Genomic DNA, 24,587 nt, shown 5'->3' on the forward strand with positions numbered 1-24,587 from the left:
ATTGATCGCTCGCTTTTGCTCGCGTTCCTTCGATTTGCCGATTAAATCATTATCGAACTCGCTGCGCGCGGGGAAGGTTTATTTGAGCATTTCAGTTTTAGAGTGATCTCTCGTCTTAGGGGCAATTGGATTTAAGCATTTAAGTTTCAGAGAGATCGCACGACATTGCTCGCCTACTTCTGATTTGCCGATTAAATTATTATCGAACTCGCTGCGCTCGGGGTAGGTGGATTTAAACATTTCGATTTTACAGAGATCGCTCGCCTTCCTCCGATTTGCAGACCAAATTATTACTAAACTCTCTGCACTTGGGGTGAGTGAATTTAAGCAATTCACTTTATAAGTGAACCCTCGCCTTTGCTCGCCATCCTCCGATTTGCAGACCAAATTATTGCTAAACTCGCTGCGCGCGGGGAAGGTTTATTTGAGCATTTCAATTTTAGAGAGATCTCTCGCCTTCTTCCGATTTGCCGACTAAATTATTCTCGAACTCGCTGCGTTCGGGGTAGGTGGATTCAAACATTTAAGTTTTAGAGAGATCGCTCGCATTTTGCTCGCCTTCGTGCGATTTGCAGACTAAATTATTATCAACCTCGCAGCGCTCGGGGTAGGTGGGTTTAAGCATTTCACTTTATAAGTGAACGCTCGCCTTTGCTCGCCTTCCTCCGATTTGCAGACCAAATTATTACTAAACTCGCTACGCTCGGGGTCGGTGGATTTAAGCATTTAAGTTTTAGAGAGATCGCACGACTTTGCTCGCCTTCTTCTGATTTGCCGATTAAATTATTATCGAACTAGCTGCGCTCGGGGTAGGTGGATTCAAACATTTAAGTTTTAGAGAGATCGCTCGCATTTTGCTCGCCTTCGTGCGATTTGCAGACTAAATTATTATCAACCTCGCAGCGCTCGGGGTAGGTGGGTTTAAGCATTTCACTTTATAAGTGAACGCTCGCCTTTGCTCGCCTTCCTGCGATTTGCAGACTAAATTATTATCAACCTCGCCGCGCTCGGGGTAGGTGGGTTTAAGCATTTCACTTTATAAGTGAACGCTCGCCTTGCTCGCCTTCCTCCGATTTGCAGACCAAATTATTACTATACTCGCTGCGCTCGGGGTGAGTGAATTTAAGCAATTCACTTTATAAGTGAACCCTCGCCTTTGCTCGCCATCCTCCGATTTGTAGAACAAATTATTGGTAAACTCGCTGCGCGCGGCGAAGGTTTATTTAAGCATTTCAGTTTTAGATTGATCTCTCGCCTTAGGGGCAAGTGGATTTAAGTATTTAAGTTTTAGAGAGATCGCACGACTTTGTTCGCCTTCTTCTGATTTGCCGATTAAATTATTATCGAACTCGCTGCGCTCGGGGTAGGTGGATTTAAACATTTCAGTTTAACATTGATCGCTCGCTTTTGCTCGCCTTCCTTCGATGAGCCGACTAAATTATTATCGAACTTGCTGCGCTCGGGGTAGGCGGATTTAAGCATTTAAGTTTTAGAGAGATACGCACGACTTTGCTCGCCTTCTTCTGATTTGCCGATTAAATTATCATCGAACTCGCTGCGCTCGGGGTAGGTGGATTTAAACATTTCGATTTTACAGAGATCGCTCGCCTTCCTCCGATTTGCAGACCAAATTATTACTAAACTCTCTGCACTTGGGGTGAGTGAATTTAAGCAATTCACTTTATAAGTGAACCCTCGCCTTTGCTCGCCATCCTCCGATTTGCAGACCAAATTATTACTAAACTCGCTGCGCTCGGGGTCGGTGGATTTAAGCATTTAAGTTTTAGAGAGATACCCACGACTTTGCTCGCCTTCTTCTGATTTGCTGATTAAATTATCATCGAACTCGCTTTGCTCGGGGTATGTGGATTTAAACATTTCACTTTATAAGTGAACGCTCGCCTTGCTCGCCTTCCTCCGATTTGCAGACCAAATTATTACTAAACTCGCTGCGCTCGGGGTCGGTGGATTTAAGCATTTCAGTTTTAGAGAGATCGCACGACTTTGCTCGCCTTCCTCCGATTTGCCGACTAAATTATTCTCGAACTCGCTGCGTTCGGGGTAGGTGGATTTAAACATTTCAGTTTTAGAGAGATCGCTCGCTTTGGCTCGCCTTCGTGCGATTTGCAGACTAAATTATTATCAACCTCGCAGCGCTCGGGGTAGGTGGATTTAAACATTTCAGTTTAACATTGATCGCTCGCTTTTGCTCGCGTTCCTTCGATTTGCCGATTAAATCATTATCGAACTCGCTGCGCGCGGGGAAGGTTTATTTGAGCATTTCAGTTTTAGAGTGATCTCTCGTCTTAGGGGCAATTGGATTTAAGCATTTAAGTTTCAGAGAGATCGCACGACATTGCTCGCCTACTTCTGATTTGCCGATTAAATTATTATCGAACTCGCTGCGCTCGGGGTAGGTGGATTTAAACATTTCGATTTTACAGAGATCGCTCGCCTTCCTCCGATTTGCAGACCAAATTATTACTAAACTCTCTGCACTTGGGGTGAGTGAATTTAAGCAATTCACTTTATAAGTGAACCCTCGCCTTTGCTCGCCATCCTCCGATTTGCAGACCAAATTATTGCTAAACTCGCTGCGCGCGGGGAAGGTTTATTTGAGCATTTCAATTTTAGAGAGATCTCTCGCCTTCTTCCGATTTGCCGACTAAATTATTCTCGAACTCGCTGCGTTCGGGGTAGGTGGATTCAAACATTTAAGTTTTAGAGAGATCGCTCGCATTTTGCTCGCCTTCGTGCGATTTGCAGACTAAATTATTATCAACCTCGCAGCGCTCGGGGTAGGTGGGTTTAAGCATTTCACTTTATAAGTGAACGCTCGCCTTTGCTCGCCTTCCTCCGATTTGCAGACCAAATTATTACTAAACTCGCTACGCTCGGGGTCGGTGGATTTAAGCATTTAAGTTTTAGAGAGATCGCACGACTTTGCTCGCCTTCTTCTGATTTGCCGATTAAATTATTATCGAACTAGCTGCGCTCGGGGTAGGTGGATTCAAACATTTAAGTTTTAGAGAGATCGCTCGCATTTTGCTCGCCTTCGTGCGATTTGCAGACTAAATTATTATCAACCTCGCAGCGCTCGGGGTAGGTGGGTTTAAGCATTTCACTTTATAAGTGAACGCTCGCCTTTGCTCGCCTTCCTCCGATTTGCAGACAAAATTATTACTAAACTCGCTGCGCTCGGGGTCGGTGGATTTAAGCATTTAAGTTTTAGAGAGATCGCTCGCATTTTGCTCGCCTTCGTGCGATTTGCAGACTCAATTATTATCAACCTCGCAGCGCTCGGGGTAGGTGGGTTTAAGCATTTCACTTTATAAGTGAACGCTCGCCTTGCTCGCCTTCCTCCGATTTGCAGACCAAATTATTACTAAACTCGCTGCGCTCGGGGTCGGTGGATTTAAGCATTTCAGTTTTAGAGAGATCGCACGACTTTGCTCGCCTTCCTCCGATTTGCCGACTAAATTATTCTCGAACTCGCTGCGTTCGGGGTAGGTGGATTTAAACATTTCAGTTTTAGAGAGATCGCTCGCTTTGGCTCGCCTTCGTGCGATTTGCAGACTAAATTATTATCAACCTCGCAGCGCTCGGGGTAGGTGGATTTAAACATTTCAGTTTAACATTGATCGCTCGCTTTTGCTCGCGTTCCTTCGATTTGCCGATTAAATCATTATCGAACTCGCTGCGCGCGGGGAAGGTTTAGTTGAGAATTTCAGTTTTAGAGTGATCTCTCGTCTTAGGGGCAATTGGATTTAAGCATTTAAGTTTCAGAGAGATCGCACGACATTGCTCGCCTTCTTTTGATTTGCCGATTAAATTATTATCGAACTCGCTGCGCTCGGGGTAGGTGGATTTAAACATTTCGATTTTACAGAGATCGCTCGCCTTCCTCCGATTTGCAGACCAAATTATTACTAAACTCTCTGCACTTGGGGTGAGTGAATTTAAGCAATTCACTTTATAAGTGAACCCTCGCCTTTGCTCGCCATCCTCCGATTTGCAGACCAAATTATTGCTAAACTCGCTGCGCGCGGGGAAGGTTTATTTGAGCATTTCAATTTTAGAGAGATCTCTCGCCTTCTTCCGATTTGCCGACTAAATTATTCTCGAACTCGCTGCGTTCGGGGTAGGTGGATTCAAACATTTAAGTTTTAGAGAGATCGCTCGCATTTTGCTCGCCTTCGTGCGATTTGCAGACTAAATTATTATCAACCTCGCAGCGCTCGGGGTAGGTGGGTTTAAGCATTTCACTTTATAAGTGAACGCTCGCCTTTGCTCGCCTTCCTCCGATTTGCAGACCAAATTATTACTAAACTCGCTGCGCTCGGGGTCGGTGGATTTAAGCATTTAAGTTTTAGAGAGATCGCACGACTTTGCTCGCCTTCTTCTGATTTGCCGATTAAATTATTATCGAACTAGCTGCGCTCGGGGTAGGTGGATTCAAACATTTAAGTTTTAGAGAGATCGCTCGCATTTTGCTCGCCTTCGTGCGATTTGCAGACTAAATTATTATCAACCTCGCAGCGCTCGGGGTAGGTGGGTTTAAGCATTTCACTTTATAAGTGAACGCTCGCCTTTGCTCGCCTTCCTCCGATTTGCAGACCAAATTATTACTAAACTCGCTGCGCTCGGGGTCGGTGGATTTAAGCATTTAAGTTTTAGAGAGATCGCACGACTTTGCTCGCCTTCTTCTGATTTGCCGATTAAATTATTATCGAACTAGCTGCGCTCGGGGTAGGTGGATTCAAACATTTAAGTTTTAGAGAGATCGCTCGCATTTTGCTCGCCTTCGTGCGATTTGCAGACTAAATTATTATCAACCTCGCAGCGCTCGGGGTAGGTGGGTTTAAGCATTTCACTTTATAAGTGAACGCTCGCCTTTGCTCGCCTTCCTCCGATTTGCAGACCAAATTATTACTAAACTCGCTGCGCTCGGGGTCGGTGGATTTAAGCATTTCAGTTTTAGAGAGATCGCACGACTTTGCTCGCCTTCTTCTGATTTGCCGATTAAATTATTATACAACTCGCTGTGCACGGGGTAGGTGGATTTAAACATTTCAGTTTTAGAGAGAACGCACGACTTTGCTCGCCTTCCACCAATTTGCCGACTAAATTATTATCGAACTCGCTGCGCGCGTGGCAGGTGGATTTAAGCATCTAAGTTTTAGAGAGATCGCACGACTTTGCTCGCCTTCTTCTGATTTGCCGATTAAATTATTATCGAACTCGCTGCGCTCGGGGTAGGTGGATTTAAACATTTCAGTTTAAGATTGATCGCTCGCTTTTACTCGCCTTCCTGCGATTTTCCGACTAAATTATTATCGAACTCGCTGCGCTCGGGGTAGGTGGATTTAAACATTTCACTTTATAAGTGAACGCTCGCCTTGCTCGCCTTCCTCCGATTTGCAGACCAAATTATTACTAAACTCGCTGCGCTCGGGGTCGGTGGATTTAAGCATTTAAGTTTTACAGAGATCGTACGACTTTGCTCGCCTTCTTCTGATTTGCCGATTAAATTATCATCGAACTCGCTGCGCTCGGGGTAGGTGGATTTAAACATTTCGGTTTTAGAGAGATCGCACGACTTTGCTCGCCTTCTTCTGATTTGCCGATTAAATTATTATCGAACTCGCTGCGCGGGGCAGGTTTATTTGAATAATTTAAACATTTCAATTTTAGAGAGATCTCTCGCCTTCCTCCGATTTGCCGACTAAATTATTCTCGAACTCGCTACGTTCGGGGTAGGTGGATTTAAACATTTCAGTTTTAGAGAGATCGCTCGCTTTTGCTCGCGTTCCTTCGATTTGCCGATTAAATCATTATCGAACTCGCTGCGCGCGGGGAAGGTTTATTTGAGCATTTCAGTTTTAGAGTGATCTCTCGTCTTAGGGGCAATTGGATTTAAGCATTTAAGTTTCAGAGAGATCGCACGACTTTGCTCGCCTTCTTCTGATTTGCCGATTAAATTATTATCGAACTCGCTGCGCTCGGGGTAGGTGGATTTAAACATTTCGATTTTACAGAGATCGCTCGCCTTCCTCCGATTTGCAGACCAAATTATTACTAAACTCTCTGCACTTGGGGTGAGTGAATTTAAGCAATTCACTTTATAAGTGAACCCTCGCCTTTGCTCGCCATCCTCCGATTTGCAGACCAAATTATTACTAAACTCGCTGCGCTCGGGGTCGGTGGATTTAAGCATTTAAGTTTTAGAGAGATACGCACGACTTTGCTCGCCTTCTTCTGATTTGCCGATTAAATTATCATCGAACTCGCTGCGCTCGGGGTAGGTGGATTTAAGCATTTCAGTTTTAGAGAGATCGCTCGCATTTTGCTCGCCTTCGTGCGATTTGCAGACTAAATTATTATCAACCTCGCAGCGCTCGGGGTAGGTGGGTTTAAGCATTTCACTTTATAAGTGAACGCTCGCCTTGCTCGCCTTCCTCCGATTTGCAGACCAAATTATTACTATACTCGCTGCGCTCGGGGTCGGTGGATTTAAGCATTTCATTTTTAGAGAGATCGCACGACTTTGCTCGCCTTCTTCTGATTTGCCGATTAAATTATTATACAACTCGCTGTGCACGGGGTAGGTGGATTTAAACATTTCAGTTTTAGAGAGAACGCACGACTTTGCTCGCCTTCTTCTGATTTGTCGATTAAATTATTATCGAACTCGCTGCGCGGGGCAGGTTTATTTGAATAATTTAAACATTTCAATTTTAGAGAGATCTCTCGCCTTCCTCCGATTTGCCGACTAAATTATTATCGAACTCGCTGCGCGCGTGGCAGGTGGATTTAAGCATTTCACTTTATAAGTGAACGCTCGCCTTTGCTCGACTTCCTCCGATTTGCAGACCAAATTATTACTAAACTCGCTGCGCTCGGGGTCGGTGGATTTAAGCATTTCAGTTTTAGAGAGATCACTCGCATTTTGCTCGCCTTCGTGCGATTTGCAGACTAAATTATTATCAACCTCGCAGCGCTCGGGGTAGGTGGGTTTAAGCATTTCACTTTATAAGTGAACGCTCGCCTTGCTCGCCTTCCTCCGATTTGCAGACTAAATTATTACTAAACTCGCTGCGCTCGGGGTCGGTGGATTTAAGCATTTCAGTTTTAGAGAGATCGCACGACTTTGCTCGCCTTCTTCTGATTTGCCGATTAAATTATTACACAACTCGCTGTGCACGGGGTAGGTGGATTTAAACATTTCAGTTTTAGAGAGAACGCACGACTTTGCTCGCCTTCCACCAATTTGCCGACTAAATTATTATCGAACTCGCTGCGCGCGTGGCAGGTGGATTTAAGCATCTAAGTTTTAGAGAGATCGCACGACTTTGCTCGCCTTCTTCTGATTTGCCGATTAAATTATTATCGAACTCGCTGCGCTCGGGGTAGGTGGATTTAAACATTTCAGTTTTAGAGAGATCGCTCGCTTTTGCTCGCGTTCCTTCGATTTGCCGATTAAATCATTATCGAACTCGCTGCGCGCGGGGAAGGTTTATTTGAGCGTTTCAGTTTTAGAGTGATCTCTCGTCTTAGGGGCAATTGGATTTAAGCATTTAAGTTTCAGAGAGATCGCACGACTTTGCTCGCCTTCTTCTGATTTGCCGATTAAATTATTATCGAACTCGCTGCGCTCGGGGTAGGTGGATTTAAACATTTCGATTTTACAGAGATCGCTCGCCTTCCTCCGATTTGCAGACCAAATTATTACTAAACTCTCTGCACTTGGGGTGAGTGAATTTAAGCAATTCACTTTATAAGTGAACCCTCGCCTTTGCTCGCCATCCTCCGATTTGCAGACCAAATTATTACTAAACTCGCTGCGCTCGGGGTCGGTGGATTTAAGCATTTAAGTTTTAGAGAGATACGCACGACTTTGCTCGCCTTCTTCTGATTTGCCGATTAAATTATCATCGAACTCGCTGCGCTCGGGGTAGGTGGATTTAAGCATTTCAGTTTTAGAGAGATCGCTCGCATTTTGCTCGCCTTCGTGCGATTTGCAGACTAAATTATTATCAACCTCGCAGCGCTCGGGGTAGGTGGGTTTAAGCATTTCACTTTATAAGTGAACGCTCGCCTTGCTCGCCTTCCTCCGATTTGCAGACCAAATTATTACTATACTCGCTGCGCTCGGGGTCGGTGGATTTAAGCATTTCATTTTTAGAGAGATCGCACGACTTTGCTCGCCTTCTTCTGATTTGCCGATTAAATTATTATACAACTCGCTGTGCACGGGGTAGGTGGATTTAAACATTTCAGTTTTAGAGAGAACGCACGACTTTGCTCGCCTTCTTCTGATTTGTCGATTAAATTATTATCGAACTCGCTGCGCGGGGCAGGTTTATTTGAATAATTTAAACATTTCAATTTTAGAGAGATCTCTCGCCTTCCTCCGATTTGCCGACTAAATTATTATCGAACTCGCTGCGCGCGTGGCAGGTGGATTTAAGCATTTCACTTTATAAGTGAACGCTCGCCTTTGCTCGACTTCCTCCGATTTGCAGACCAAATTATTACTAAACTCGCTGCGCTCGGGGTCGGTGGATTTAAGCATTTCAGTTTTAGAGAGATCGCTCGCATTTTGCTCGCCTTCGTGCGATTTGCAGACTAAATTATTATCAACCTCGCAGCGCTCGGGGTAGGTGGGTTTAAGCATTTCACTTTATAAGTGAACGCTCGCCTTGCTCGCCTTCCTCCGATTTGCAGACTAAATTATTACTAAACTCGCTGCGCTCGGGGTCGGTGGATTTAAGCATTTCAGTTTTAGAGAGATCGCACGACTTTGCTCGCCTTCTTCTGATTTGCCGATTAAATTATTATACAACTCGCTGTGCACGGGGTAGGTGGATTTAAACATTTCAGTTTTAGAGAGAACGCACGACTTTGCTCGCCTTCTTCTGATTTGCCGATTAAATTATTATCGAACTCGCTGCGCTCGGGGTAGGTGGATTTAAACATTTCAGTTTAAGATTGATCGCTCGCTTTTACTCGCCTTCCTGCGATTTTCCGACTAAATTATTATCGAACTCGCTGCGCTCGGGGTAGGTGGATTTAAACATTTCACTTTATAAGTGAACGCTCGCCTTGCTCGCCTTCCTCCGATTTGCAGACCAAATTATTACTAAACTCGCTGCGCTCGGGGTCGGTGGATTTAAGCATTTAAGTTTTACAGAGATCGTACGACTTTGCTCGCCTTCTTCAGATTTGCCGATTAAATTATTATCGAACTCGCTGCGCGGGGCAGGTTTATTTGAGTAATTTAAACATTTCAATTTTAGAGAGATCTCTTGCCTTCCTCCGATTTGACGACTTTCCCAGCACAAAACTTAACACAATAATCCGCCTCCGACGGAGAGTAAAAATATAGCAGTGTGCTATCCAATCAGGGCTGGCTACGCCAAAGTTTTTATTGGTTTCTCTAGGACGCAAATAATCAAATCGACGTATAAATGTTATAACTAACATACGTTTATTTAACAATTATATAGTGTCTTCTTCACGGATCTCTTTTCTTGGCGTAATGTTCGTCTAATTCGGTTTTCTATCAAAGTTTTGCAACGTCAGCCTATAGGAAGTTTAATTCAATCATAAATAATTTAGTTTACTCAGACGTAATAATTTCCACGATACAAAATTCGGAGATACCGCGTTGAAAGGAACAGGCATAGTCCTGGGTCACGCGATATTCTCCTGGGTTTTGTGTACCGGTATCTAAATACAGGGTGAGTCATTTTAATCTTTAATCTCAATTATCTCGTTGGCAAAGCATGCCAGCGAAAAAAGTTTCGGGTAAAAGTTTTAGGATTTTTCCCTGGCTATCTGATGATGACCTTGACAATGTCATTGAGCATGACCTTCAAGGTCATTTGAAGGTCAAGTCGATTTTTTCAAATAGAAACCCCTACTTTTGGCACCAGAAATGGAAAGAGCGGGAAATTTTACGTTCGAACATGTGATTTTGGAAACAAATCATCTTTTGTGCGGAAATTACCTTTGACATCAGCCGAACCCAGGATGCACCATCGAGGAGGTTGTCAAAAGGATTTATCATCCCATTTTTTGTTTTTTGTTTTATATTTTTTTGTATTTTTTTTTATTTGTTTTTTTCCCTTTTTGTTATTTTTTTGGTATTTTTATGGAATGTTAACTGGAGTTAACCATTGATTAATTGTTCGAAATTACCGCCGTTTTGTTGGATGCAAAGATCAAGTCGAGCTCTGAATTGTCTTATGGTTCTAAGTAGAACATCTCGAGGGATTGCTGCACAAGCTGTACGAATGCGTTCGATCATATTATCTCGCGTTGTTGGCCGTTGAGCATAAACAACATTCTTAAGATATCCCCATAAGTAAAAATCGGGAGGGGTTAAATCAGGTGAACGAGGGGGCCAGGCAACTGGGCCACCTCGCCCAATCCACCTGCCATTGTAGCGGGTGTTTAAATAATCACGAACAATGCGTGCATAATGTGGTGGTGCTCCATCTAATTGGATCCACATTCTTAGCCTTGTGGCTAGGTCTACATTTTCTAGTAATTCAGGTAAAATGTCTCGAAGTAATCTCAAAAAGTTTACCCCATTCACGTTCTCTTCAAAGAAATAAGGACCAATCAAATAGCCATTGATGATTCCACACCAGACCATAACACTCCAGCAGTGTTGATTGCCTATGGGCCTGAACCAATGAGGATTTTCATCTGACCAATAATGGCAATTATGTCTATTCAATTCTCCAGTGTTTCTGAATGTTGATTCATCTGAAAAAAGAACGTGCCTGAAAAAGTCTTGATCTTGTTCATTCGTATTGCCCATCGACAAAAACGTACTCGCAAAATCATATCATTTGGAGTTAACTGTTGTGTTAATGTTATGTGATAAGGATGATATCTTCTCGCTCTCAATATTCGGGATTGAGGTATACCTATTTCTCTTTCTATTTGTCGAGTACTAATGTGAGGATCAAGATGAATAATCGCTAGAATGGTAATAACAAAAGGATCGTTTTCGTCGTATTCATGATGACGGCGTTGACGAACAAAAGCTCCATTTCGAGCTCTCTGAGTTAAGGTTTGAATAGTAACATTACTTGGGTGTCTCCTATTGGCATAGCGTTCAGCATAAAGTCTGGCAGCTGCTGCATAATTATTTCGACTTTCTCCCAAAATCATGATCATATCAACGATTTCGTTGGGACCATAATCAGCCATGATCAAAATCAAAATAATTTGTTACAGACCAGTAAACAGGGAAACAGATTTTTTTCAATAATAATTATCGATTTACAAGAAGTAAAAAACACGATTAAGCTTTTCTGCACTAATTTGCTATCTACATAACTGTTAAGAGTAGTTCACTCTCAAAAATTGACACTAATACAAAATAATGGAATGACTTAACTACATCAAGAATTTTGAAAATTGACACTAATACAAAATAATGGAATGACTTTGAAAATTTTTGAAAACTGAAAAAATTACGAAAATTTTAGAAAATATTGAAAATTTCTGGAAATATTGAAAATTTTTTCATTTTTGAACACACGTCACTCTCTTTTCATTTATGCCCTTGAAGATCCTGTTTAACGACAGGGTCAAGATGACCATTCGTCAGCCGGGGAGAAAACTGAAAACTTTTGTGGGTAACATTTTCTCCTTGAATGCATTCGAGTTCAGCTAACCAGTTGTACTGTTATCGGCATGACCAATGACCTTGACCATTGAATTCAAGGTCAAGGCAAGGTCATATTCAAACGTAAAATTTCCCGCTCTTTCCATTTCTGGTGCCAAAAGTAGGGGTTTCTATTTGAAAAAATCGACTTGACCTTCAAATGACCTTGAAGGTCACGCTCAATGACATTGTCAAGGTCATCATCAGATAGCCAGGGAAAAATCCTAAAACTTTTATCCGAAAAATTTTTCGCTGGCATGCTTTGCCAACGAGATAATTGAGATTAAAGATTAAAATGACTCACCCTGTATAGTTTTGTGTATAATTTGCCCAGAAGACTGACCTTTAACTATTAATAACTGAATTCGATGTATTTAGTAGTACCTCCTGACAATTTCGAGACCTCGTTACTTACATAAAATTATTAATCTTCTTATTTAATTGGTATGTTTCGGGTTTTAGATTCACATCGTGATTATATTCTCATTTTTCTGTACGTAATTTCGTGCCGGATCACACTCGGAGAATTATTAAGCAGTCTATGTTGGAATTATTAACATAATTCCATTGTTGTTCAACGTCAATTACACTTTTCTTATTTCCAGATCTTTTTTTTTCATCTACGCTTAAGTTAATACGTGCAACGAAAAGAGTATTATAAAGACTCCTCACTCAGTCAACATAATAAATTTGAATTCGTACACATATATACTTATCTACATTTTGTTACAATTTAACCAATAAATTATAGGACAAATAAGGAAAATAAAGGCAAACCGCCCTTTTGATAACAAAATAAATAACTGAGTTGTATTTTACCTAATCATTCCGATTTCCTCAACCTTCACTGCACCATGTGTCTGCTTATAATAAAGTCAAATAACGAATCTACGATATCACTTACTTTTACGCTGCTTTAAATTCTAGTATTGTATAACCTCACCTATTAACTAAATACATTATTAAAATTGATTTTGACTTCGAATAGTTCTCAGAATTTCTATTAAAATATAGGTGCAATACACCATTGATACTTGATTATAAATTCATCAAATATTGTTAAAATTTTGCTTTAAGTGAATTCTACGCAGCGAGCAGAAATAAGAATCTTTCACTATATGTATGTATAGTTATAATTAAAATCGATAGAACTTCAAGAAGATCATAGTCTATCGATTTCAATAGTAATTGTTCTGCGACGTGTAGCCTGCTCGGCAACATGTGTACACTATCCTTAAATTGTCAGCACAATCAATGTTGTTCCCTGTTGCAATGTATCATGCAGCAGAGGAACAATAATATTGATTGTCGTCGCGCCGAGGAAAATAACCTCACCTACCAGCCTCGTGGAGCAGCGGTGGCTCCCCTGCGGGCTTGGCAGGCGACTATGCCCTGTTCAATAGCGCCGCCGCGGTCCGTCAGGTGTTGTCGAATACCGCTGTACCGACACAGCCAGCACACACCTGCTTCTGTGCACACCAGGAGTTGCGTCGCGACACGAGTAAGCGAATTCGGGATGTGCACGGTGCGCGGTACGAGGCAGACTGACGAGTGCGCATCACGGCCGCGCATCTGCGAGCACACCGCGGTAGCTCGGCGGGCCGAGCGACGGAGGGAGTGAGAGCCATCGAGAGAGAGAGAGAGAGAGAGAGAGAGAGAGAGAGAGAGAGAGAGAGAACGCGCCGCGGAAGAGCACGCGCGGATACACCTGCCGCTGCGACTAGTAGGGGGAGCGCGCATACACCACTAGCGCGCACCACTAACTGAGCCATGTCGCCGCACTGGCGCGACCCAGTGCGCTAGTGGGAATCCCGTGCACCGCGACTGCACGGTGACTTACATATAACTTCAGCGCTAGATGACGCGTCAGGACGATACGACGTATTCGCGCTGTCTCTCTCTCTCTCTCTCTCTCTCTCTCTCTCTCGCTCGTTCGACGCGGACGGAAGGGAGCGTCCGTGCGGTTGACGCCGGCAGTGTCGCGCCGCCGTTAATTAATATAGAGGGCGCGGATTCAGGTTTTTCCGGGAACGCGCAGGACGTTGCAAGAACGAGACTTCCTTCTCGAGCAGAATCGTCTCGACTGCTGAACCGACCGGACATACTTGCGACCGCCAACCATATTCCAAGTGGATTCAGAGATAGAGATAGAGGAAGTCGCCGGACAGTAGAAGGAAGTTGGAGTCGAAGAAGAATATTAAGTAAGTTGTTGCATATTCGACACGAGGGCCACTAATTATTGTTCGGTGGGTGTATTGGCGACGCGGAACGAAGTTACGTGTGTCAATAACGAATGAATACTCGTTTCGGTGCCTTAAGACGTGGTCGATCTAACTGGATCCCGCCATTTTAATAAACCGTTTGAGCCGCTGTCGATTGCTCCGCAATCCAGCAACGTACTAGGAGAATTACTCAAGCCTCTGTTGATCGCTAAGCGATCCAGAAATCGTCGACTAATGGTGTAGCGCCGCTGTCGATCGCCAAACGATCCAGCTTCGAACAAGGGGAACCATCGAGCCGCTGTCGATCAACCGATCCAGCAATTAGGAGAACACTAAGTCAAGACGCCGTTGGCCTTTTAAGTCCAGCAACCCGAAATTCCCCTAAAATATTTGCATGGCGTTGTCGCCGACCGAGCGGCTGTAGCGTTATCCCCTCAACGAGTAATAGTCGCGGTTTCGACTTGCGAATAGCCGTTGTTCGTATCGACACGGAAACATCCCTTATTGCGGTGGTTTTCGCGACGTTTTAGGAGATTTTCGCGCTTTTCAGCAAATATTCACACCGCGGGAAAGGCGACACGAGCGAATAATTACCAGCGATTCCCAGAGGGCAAATCTAACGACCGAACGCCATCTTGACGGACGCCGCGTCCTTTGATGGCGACGCCGACGCCATTTTGGGCGATTTAAGTACGGAATGTAGAGTCACGTAAGCACGGTTCTCTTGTTTGTTGTACTAGTAAAAGTTCGTTATTTGTTCATCAAATCAGTAACCCGGTATTCTCCTGTGTAGTTTGTGAGTTCATTTATCATCGAATAACATCACACGTCGAGTTTAAGGCGGAATTATCACGGGTAACCTTGTAATCAGACCAAGTCTGATCCATACTGGGGGTTGCAGAATATACGATTATTGTTGTTCAGAATAAACATTATGTAACATACTTTATTTCTACACCTCTGCCACGCCAGGCATACCTGTTCCTAGTCCCAAACGTTGTCCCCTTCTGTAGATGTAAGAGTCCGCGGTACGAAGATCGATGTAAAAACAAGTGTAATCTGATTGTTTGCGTCACCGGATAGGTTATAAAAAGCGCAACATCATAGTTCATATAGAGTTTTGATTGACTTATATTATTTTTTGATCGTATTTTATCGCACTTTATCAAATTCTAATACAAAAAAGCGGAATTAATATTCATTATTTAAGTCTATGAGTAACCTAATCCAACCTTTTCTAACCGGGGAGAATACGTATCAGGTAAGCACACTTACAGGTGCATGCAAACAGACACACCTGTGGGGGCTCGAGCCACCCACCACCGAAGTCATCGGAGGAAGCAGCTCCTGGTGCCGAGGGCTCAATTCGAGTAGAGCAGTCTCCACACTCGACCACCGGCAGCTCCGAGGCGCCACTGGCCAACCGCCACGATGGGTGGCGAAGCGAGAGACACTCGAGCTTCGACGCCCGAAAGAATTCGCTCGGCACTCGAAGAAGCCACACGCTGGAGATTTAGAGAGAGAGAGAGAGAGAGAGAGAGAGAGAATTCGTTCGGCACTCGAAGAAGCCACACGCTGGAGATTTAGAGAGAGAGAGAATACAAAGCCTGTGTTATCAGTTCTAGTTTAATGAATAATCAAGAGTTCCTGTACTTTACATTAACGACGTCTGCTCACTTATTGCACCTTTCTGACATCCTTCTACAAAGTTTAGAGCGCGAATACCTTCTCGTTCTAACACACCCTACAATAAACTCCCACATACTGTCAACCACTTTTTGAAAGCAATTAGAAGGAAGGTCGCCGCAAAAAGGGTCTCAAGTGAGGCGGACAGATTCATTGGAAACAGAATGCCCAAACATTTGTTCTCTGGCAAACGAACTTGCCTAACTGATAGGCGATAGACTATATTATTTGTATTGTTATAATATAAAATTTCAAATCATAATTATAGTTTTTATTGTCGAAAAACATTAAACTATACTGTACAGTAAAACTAATTTTTTTTAATGTAATATCATAATTGAGAATTACATCAACATTTAGAAAGAAAAAAGAAATCAATTTCACAGTGTATAAAGTTTGTATACAAAAATTCTATTTTTATTTAAATAAATAAAATACATATTCTTATTGAAATAAATCTAGCAATAATAAGTTTACTAGCAACGGTCGCCTTGCTCGCTGACGCTCGCTCGGTTGCAATTCGTTGGTGATAATACATCGTTCATACATTTTATGAAATCATACTGTAGGATTATCATTTTTAATTGAAGATAATTTGACACTTTTAAAATATTGTAACATTTTTATTATGAAACTTATTAAGAGGACAAATAGATTTTTAATTCTTAAGTAGGTACCAATCTATATTTTCAAACTATAATATTTTCTGTATTATAACAATATAAAACTAATTTGATAACTATTGAAGCGATGACTTTACGTTGGTGTGGTTTCCAAAATTATAGTTAAACATTCGATGTACCTGCAGAAAACAAAACACTTTATAAAAGCTTTAAATACAATATTTATTTTTAAACTTCTCTGGTCCTAAATATTTAAATATTAGTAACGCTTGTGCTAATGTCGGCAATACAAGGTTTCAGTGGAGGTGTGCAGTTCGCTTACACGATTCGTAAGACGGTTCCCAAAATTGTTACCTTCTGCTGACGTTGGCACTAAATTTGTTATATGTTGTACAATCGCCTAAAAAACTTGTCGTTCTCATATAATAAAAAAGTGAACATTTAGGACCGCAGAACCGGAGAATCGGAGAACCGGAGAACCGGAGACATTTAGGTGGATGCACGTTAATTTAATATAAATTTATTTATAAAGTGTTGCAATGGGTATGAGCGTATATGCAGAAATGACAAACTCTTAAGTTAAGAATAAACAAAGTAAATTTATTTAGTAAGCGCTTGGTCTGATACATAGAGGTAGTAGCAACCGACCGACCCGTGACATAGTTAGCAACGGAGTGACTCGACAGAGCTACGGACTCAACGAGACGCGACGAGACGTACGACCGATAACGCCCTCTTGTATCAAATGATTAGACTGATTGTATCGCTCTTATACTTCCAACATAAAGGTTTACTAGAACCTCTTGTCGTGAAAGGAAGCGCCACTGTGTTCGTTCCCTTCTTTCGATTTTTCAAATGTGCTTCTACGATTGTCAAACAAGCTTGCGAGATTTTTTATATATTTAAGTACTTAAGCTTCAATCGGGATCCTTAACTCTTGTGGTTCTCAAATCACATTGTTGCCATGTTGGGGACTTTGATTCTACCATTATACGAGTCATCTATGCATAGAATTACAAATAATGAATAATCAATATAATTAAATCTTTCTTATATTCATACGTATATGGTAAAGTGATAATATAGTTTGTATAAATACCTGAACTTTGGCTATGAATGCAGGACTTTTGAATATAACAGAAACAGTATTGACAGCAACAGTGATTCTATCAATTATTTTATGTATATATGAGTATTTTAGGGCCTGCGTATGAAGACAAACCTTGTGGAAGACATATGTCTTAGATCTTCACATGTTTCTACCTCATTTAAACTCTGTAAGATATCAATAATTAATGCAAATTAATTATTGATTATTACTTAATGCAAAAATTTTCTGATAAATTTGACTAGATCCTCACCAAAAATATAGGAACATTTTTCAACTTGGTCCATTGAATACGGAAAGTAACTTTGTTGCACCATGCACTTGTCAATCGTAGCCATGATGGAAATTCCAATAAGTCAGTTAACACAATTTCATCAAGCTCTAAGTTTGTTAGCTCGCCCTCTCCTTTAAATGTGCTCAAATTGATTTTACCTGCAGATAAATTTTTAGTAAATCTGAAAATGAAAAAATCATTTGATATTTATAACCCAAAGAATATTTGCTAAATATTATAAAAAATATTGAAAAACAAATCCTTAACTTAATTGCATGCATAAAAAATGAATTTAATTTTAATGCCGATGTTGAAATTCACTAGATAGTCATCTTCGTCGTCAACGCAGACACCACGAATACAACGAAAATGATCCTAATGTTATAGCTGCCTTAGTAGCTGTTCATCTCAATTCACAAATTAGTAGTCGACAAATTGAAAGACAAATCGGTATACTACGAATAACAGCATTGAGAATTCTCAATAATCTTCACTATCACGATTACCACATAAGATTAGTTCATGAGCTGAGGCCACGCCATTTTCTAATGCGTATTAACTTTTGCCACTGGGCTTTAGGAGTTTTACAAAATGATCCAGATTTTTTCAGATTTGTTCTGATGTTTTCTGACGAGGTTATATTTCGCAGTGATGGTCAATTAAATAGGCACAATAGTCACTACTGGTCACCTGTAAATCCCCACTGGTACAGGGCTATTGACCATCAAAACCGATGGAGTTTAATGGTGTGGTGTGGGATCATTAATGGTTGCCTGATTGGGCCATATTTTTTCGGTCAAAATGTTAAACAGAATAGCTATTTGGCATTGCTCAGAGATCGACTGCTAGAGCTTTTAGAGGATGTTGACTTTCGGACGTTTCGGATGTAAAATTTCCTGTTCTTTCTGAATCTGCTATCAAAAATAGGGGTTCCTATTTTTAAAAAAATATTGACCTTCAAATGACCTTGAAATTTGAGTTCAAGGTCAAAACTAATTGCACAAAAAGATGTCCCCCTTGATCCTGGACAACTTTCATCTGAACAATTTTTCTGTTCATGGCTTAATTTAGGAGTTATTAGACTGTTTTGATTAAAATGGCCCACCCTGTATACAGTAGAGCATCGACAAAGAAGTGTCTCCAAACTCATGTTGGACATTTCTGTGAAGACTGCTCATTGATTCCAACCTAAAAATATATGTATAAATAAATAAATAAATAAATAAATAAATAAATAAATATAAATAAATATAAAATATATACATACTGTAACCTAAATAATTGCAGCTAGACCAATGCGTGTAGAAGAATTTCAGGAGATGCATCGGAGACAATCCTTGGAGGCTCCAACATATCTTCTACAGCTTGTCACACTTTACAACTAAATAAACAAAATTAAATAAAACTTCTCCTTTGCAGACGGTACACATGTTTATGTTTACGCCTAGCAGAAGGAGAAGTCGTCTGCCAGAAGCGAGCAATGAGCAGCTCTCGCGAAACGGACTACAGAAATTACTTTTCTACTCTGTGCGGTCTGAAGTCAGCCACTGGGTGCGATTTCTACACTTCCGGTACACAACACTGTTGCCCGTTTCGTTCGCTCTCCAAGATTTCGTGGAATTACTGGTTCCTCCTCCGTACTTGGAATCCTTTGTTGTCGTTCGTCGCTCACGCTGCTCGTTAATTCTTTGAACTCGGCCGTTCTGAATTTTCTCAACGCGAACTAATCTTGTAGAATTTCATCACTTGTTAAATAACTTTTACCTAAAATATGTTGCGATTATTCTCTTGACCACAATCCAGCTGCTACCTCATCACGTATATCATTCACAGTAAATTCTAGTCCTTCTCATAACCACACTTTATCAAGAAAATAGTCTTGTATTGGTTCATTATGACTTTGCGTACGTGCCATCATGACTTTCAATTTTTCACTACGCGATCTTTTATACGTAAACGCTGCTGAAAATGCTTCTAAGAAAGCTTAAATTTTTACGACTGTTGTTGATTTTTTCATTAGCCATTTCCACGCTCCTTTCTTTAGTCGCGATTTGACAACACTCAAAATAATAGCATCGCTCCAATTATACAAAGTCTTCGTATTCTTAAGCTCGTTTAACCACACTTGCGCTTTTTCTAGACCTTCGTTACCATAAAATTCACGAATAATACTCTGAGCACTAGCTGCAGATATAACTTAACCTTGATCAACCTGAGTAACCCTGGCGGGAAAAATCACGTGATTTATCACATGATCAACCACGTGATCAGTCACTTGATTTCTCACATGACTTATCACGTGATTTCTCACATGACTATTTGGCGTGATTTCTCATGTGAGAAATCACGTCAGAAATTACTCATAAAATAGAATTTGTTTTAATTAAAATAAAATTATTTTGTTTTTACTAAACAGTTATGAAAAATAGATTTGTTGATAATCCAAAAAATTGACCGAAATAACAAAATTTAAAAAAAAACGCCCTAACCGAGGATTGAAATCCGGTCCCTAACTTCACAATCCATTATCTTACTGCCTGAGCTATTTTTATTTGCTGCTAATTGATAAAATAATTTATTAATAAAATGAAAAAATCTAATTTTACAATTGAACATAAGTTTATTTTGCGTTTTCATCTTTGTAAATTAGAATAATTCTTCTATGCTAAATAATATAATGGTAATATCAAATTTATTATAAATAGCAATCTTAACTTCGAAAATATTTTAAATCTTTTCAATTTTTATCTTGAAGTATACTTGTAAATTGTACAAAATCATAAATCAAACATATTTTTAGGTAAAAACAGTATAGAATTTCAATACTTACAACAGCACAAATAGCTCAGGCAGTAAGATAACAGATTGGGAAGTTGAGGATCGGGGTTCGATCTTCGGTTAGGGCAACGTTTTTTTAAAATTTGTTTGCGGTCAATTTATTTTGATTATTAACAAATCTATTTTACATAATTGTTTAGTAAAAATAAAATAATTTATTTTAATTGAAAGAAATGATTCAATTTTATGAGTGTATTATTTGGCGTGATATCTCACATGAGAAATCACGTTAAAAATCACGTCAGAAATCACGTGACAAATCATGTGAGAAATCAAGTGACTGATCACGTGATTGATCGTGTGAGAAATCACGTGATTTTTCTCGCCAGGGTAATATTTTTCAATATTCCTTGAAAACTTGAAAGAGTCTCTGACTGACTTTTCATCACATCACTAAGAGACGTAATAGCTGAGGCTAAAGAATCAGTAGATGTTTCGCTGGGATTATTAGAATTTTGTGAATTCAGTTGACTCCTTTGTTGCTGTAGTACAGCTTGTAATTCCACTAATTTCTTTTCGGCTTCATGACGTTCTTCTAATCTCCTTGCCTTTTGCCTCTCAATTTCAACTAAAGCTTCTTGTAACTGCTTGTCCGACATATTGCCAGATAATATATGATGCAACTGTTTATCCTCTACAAATTTCTCAAAATCGTCGATCTCCGACATCAACACAACATTCGACGCAACACATTTCTCGGAACTCAAAATCCGTTGTCACAATTTTCACTGTTCGTTCAAACCTTTTCTTTCTTAAATTTGTTGGAATATTTCACTTCTGAATTATTATTGATGAAAAAGGTTGGATCAATAAACAACAACTTGAGATTAATTTATTGTTAAGTATATTGTAAAAGGCTTGAGAGCCTAGTCGGCGGCACGTCTGCTCACATCGGAATCTTACAGGCAAGAAGAAAAAAAGTGTATAGTAGAGTACAGCATAGTCTGCTCTACACACGGAATATGATATAATACGTAATAGTCGATTAGAGTATAGCGCGAGACATGCGCGGTTCGTCAGCTCTCGCGTGAGCTCGTCTCAATGCACAAAATCGCAGTTGACCAATAGATGGCGCGACGTGTACCATTTTGGTACTAATAATCAAGATTATAATACTTACTATATTACAACACGCCTCCTTAAGTTTATAATCTTGATCTTTAGCATTAACTTTTCATTTTCGATACATTTTTCTATTACATTTCAAATTAATCTTAGCGCTTTTCTATTTTCTATAAACTTTGTTTTATCTAGACTTTTCGTTAACATATCTGCTAAATTGAATTGAGAGTCTATTTTTATAATATCAATTATGCCATTTTCATAATTCTCATTAATATAATGATATTGCACTTCAATGTGCTTCGAGTTTTTAGTGAAGTTACCATATTTTGCAATCGCAATTGCACCTGAGTTATCCTCATACACATTAATTGGTTTATCGAATTCTACATTGAACATTTCGCTTAATAAATTTTTTACAAACAATATTTCTGTTACTGCTTCTGACATAGCAGTATATTCTGCGAAAGTTGAACATTTGGTTACAGTGCTTTGTTTATGAGTTTTCCAGAAAATTACATTACCATAAAGTCTTATTACAAAGCCTGTTGTAGATTTTCTATCTACATTATCACCTGCATAATCGGAATCTACCATACAATCTAATATTTCGTTTTTCAAGTTATCACAATATGTCAATTTTAGATCTTTAGTTTTATACAGATATTTTAGGATTCTCAACGCATATTTATAATGTGTTTGGTCGTAGCAACTTTGGTATCGACTTAAATAATTTACGCTATACGCAATATCTGGCCTTGTGCCTGTACTAATGTATAATAATTCTCCTATCAGGTTTCTATATTTTATATTTTCATCAATTTCACTAGCTTGATCTAGTTTTAAATTTGACTCCATTGGAGTATCATATAATTTGGCTTTTTCTAAATTATATTTAGTGGCTAAAGATTCAATGTATTTTGTTTGACTTAAAGTCATTTTGTGTCTATCATCGCTATAATTTATATCAATACCTATATATTGGCTTATTTTGCCTAAATCTTTCATCACAAATCTTTGCATTAGACTAGATTTAACTTTATCTATTTTATTTTTATCTTTGCAACAAATTAGGAGATCATCAACAAAAACTAAAATATATATTGAATCTTTGTTCGTATTATTTACGTATAGACAGTAATCGTAGTTACTTCTCACAAAATTTAAGCTTTCGATAAATTTATTAAAACAATCGTACCAAGCTCTAGGACTTTCTCGCAGTCCGTATAATGCCTTTTGCAGTTTGCAAACTTTATTGTCACCTGTTTCGTAACCTTTTGGTTCATTTATATACACCTCGGTTTTTACATCACCGTTTAAGAAAGCTGTCTCTACATCCATTTGTTCTATAAATAAATTGTTTTTACAACTGTACGACAATAAAATTTTCAAAGTTTGCATTTTTCCTACGGGTGAATAAACATTATCTAAATATTCCTTTTGTTGAAATCCTCTTACAACTAATCTCGCTTTATACACATTATTGTTTTTCTTTTTGTAGACCCATTTCACATCAATGACTTTTTTGTCTTTTGGCCTTTCAACAATTTGCCAAGTTTTATTTTTCATAAGACTATTGATTTCGGAATCCATCGCAATTTTCCATTGTTTATATTCATTTGAGTTTAACGCCTCCTCGAATGTATTTGGTACATTTGCATCAATATGATTTACATATATAAAATGAGTTACAGGATTTCCGTATCTATTTACAGGACTTTTCTTTCTATTAGATTTTCTTTGTACTTTTAAACTTGAATTATCATTTTCAGCAATATCAGAATTTAATTCATTTTCTCTACTTTCATAATTATCTATACGATTTTCGAAATTTATTTCATTACCCCTACTTGACTCGAGAGTCGAAGTATGGGTAAAAGAGTTTAGTTTGTTTTCTACATTTTCAGATTCGCTATTTTCCAAATCTCTATCTTTTTCATCATCAAGTTTTTCTAAGCAAATAATTTCTGTATTTTCTTCGACTACTTGTACATGTCTAGCATGAATAACTCTACCATTGACGAGAACTTTATAGCCATTTTCTACATAACCTACTAGTACACCTAATTGGGCTTTATCGTCCCATTTGCTTTTTCGCAACGCTTCTGGTACTCGTACAAAGACTCGACTGCCATAAATTTTTAAATGATCAACATTTGGTTTTTTTCCAAAGAATATTTCGTATGGCGTTTTATTTTTAGCTGTATTTGCAATTGTGCGGTTTTTTAAATAAGCTACTGTTTTCATAATTTCAGGCCAATATCGCCTATGAATTTTTGCTTCACGCATTAAACATCTGCCCATATCCATTGCGGATCTATTATATCTTTCCGCTACTCCATTTAATTCATGGACGTACGGTGGGCATGGCAATAGTTCAATTCCTTTTGATTTTATAAAATCATAAATTTCCTTATTTAAATATTCTTTGCCATTATCACAACGTAATTTCTTAACTCGCTTACTAAATTTATTTTCTACTAAACTAACAAATTCTTTTAAACAACTGGCAGTCTCTGATTTATTTTTAATGCAGAAAATTCTAGTACACTTACTATAATCATCAATGAAAGTTACAAAATATTTTTCTCCCCCATAACCGATTGTGTTATGTGGACCATTTAAATCTGTGTGAATTAATTCTAAAATTTCCGTAGTTTTTGATCTATTATTTTCGAACGGTACATTTGCCATTTTACTCTCTATACAATTTCCACATTTCATTTCGACATTTTCTATTTTTTCTGGCAATCCTTTTACTAATTTATTTTTCACTAATTTGTTCAAATATTGAAAGTTAACATGACCTAATGCTCTATGCCATTTCTCTTTATCAGTTAATTTTAATGAATTTACAAACATTTGCTTATTTTCCTTTTCAATTACATAGCTTTTCATAAAATATAGATTATCCTTTTTGTTTGCGACTGCTATTAATTCTCTATTTTTATTGTAAATTTTGGCATCATCATTTTTTGCTACTACTGTATAATTTTCTGTGACTTTAGAGAGACTCAGTATGTTTTGTCTAATGCCTTGAACATAATAAACATTTTTTACGTCTACTTGTTTTTGATTGTAATAATTT

The 24,587-nt window shown here is 39.3% G+C and overlaps 1 long non-coding RNA gene across 2 annotated transcripts; it reads right to left on the reverse strand.

Moving 5' to 3' along the window:
• Positions 1–15,984: 15,984 nt before the first annotated feature.
• Positions 15,985–18,164, reverse strand: LOC107981516. Of its 2 annotated transcripts, XR_004227321.1 has the most exons (4): positions 17,867–18,164; positions 17,579–17,780; positions 17,317–17,492; positions 15,985–17,218 (listed from the first exon to the last, which is right to left on the reverse strand). It is a non-coding gene; the product is annotated as an uncharacterized LOC107981516 (long non-coding RNA). The 2 variants fall into 2 exon arrangements; XR_001729452.2 differs by having other exon boundaries at positions 17,579–18,164.
• Positions 18,165–24,587: the final 6,423 nt, after the last annotated feature.

The sequence above is a fragment of the Nasonia vitripennis genome, assembly GCF_009193385.2.
Source record: "Nasonia vitripennis strain AsymCx chromosome 4 unlocalized genomic scaffold, Nvit_psr_1.1 chr4_random0003, whole genome shotgun sequence".
In the NCBI taxonomy this organism is placed as follows: Eukaryota; Metazoa; Arthropoda; class Insecta; order Hymenoptera; family Pteromalidae; genus Nasonia; species Nasonia vitripennis.